Below are 889 nucleotides of genomic sequence, written 5' to 3'. Positions count from 1 at the left end.
CCGAACGCTTTCTAAGAAAAAGACTAAAAGCTAAAAACCAAGAGAAAGTTTCGGGGGACCTACTTCCAATGGCAGACCAACGTACCCTCATGGATTACCTACGGCCCACTGTCGGTAATCTTGGCGCTGCTATCAATGCGCCGAATGTCGATGCCAATAACTTCGAGCTTCGGCCGCATTTGATCCAAATGCTTCAAAACTCTGCAACCTTCCACGGGCTTGCGGATGAAGATCCCCATTTACATATTACCAACATTTTGGAAATATGTGATACTTTTCGGATCAACGGAGCATCAAATGACGCCATCCGCCTACGAATGTTTCCATTTTCACTAAAAGACCGAGCTAAGGCTTGGCTTAATACCCTCCCAGTTGGTTCGGTAAACACCTGGGATGAACTAGCCCAAAAGTTTCTATATAAGTATTTCCCTCCCGCTAAAACGGCTAAATTAATGACTGAAATTAATACATACTCACAAGAGGATGGGGAATCCTTATATGAAACTTGGGAGAGGTTCAAGGAGCTACTAAGAAAGTGTCCTCATCATGGTCTTGCGGTATGGCAATAAGTATCCACTTTCTACAATGGGTTGTTGCCACACACAAGACAAACACTTGACTCTAGCTCCGGGGGACTTTTAGGTAATCGTCGCCCAAATAAAATTTATAATCAAATCGAGAAAATTGCTCAAAACAATTTTCAGGGGCACACTCCCCAAGGCAATAAATCTATTGCTCCGGGCACCCATAAGGTTGACGAAAGCACTTCTTTACAAGCTCAAATTGAGGCCCTTTTTTCAAAAATCAAAAAGTTAGAAATGGCAAAAACGGCCTCGGTTATGGCTTGTGAAGGGTGTGGTGGGCCACATGAAAATTGGAGTTGTATGAA

General features: G+C 43.3%; 1 non-coding gene across 1 annotated transcript; it reads right to left on the bottom strand.

The window, feature by feature from the left end:
- Positions 1–446: 446 nt before the first annotated feature.
- Positions 447–553, bottom strand: LOC118488695. The gene has a single exon (XR_004885239.1). It is a non-coding gene; the product is annotated as a small nucleolar RNA R71 (small nucleolar RNA).
- Positions 554–889: the final 336 nt, after the last annotated feature.

The sequence above is a fragment of the Helianthus annuus genome, chromosome 16, assembly GCF_002127325.2.
Source record: "Helianthus annuus cultivar XRQ/B chromosome 16, HanXRQr2.0-SUNRISE, whole genome shotgun sequence".
Classification (NCBI taxonomy): Eukaryota; Viridiplantae; Streptophyta; class Magnoliopsida; order Asterales; family Asteraceae; genus Helianthus; species Helianthus annuus.
Note: the sequence above shows the minus strand (reverse complement) of the source record. Positions and strands in the feature narration are given on the sequence as shown.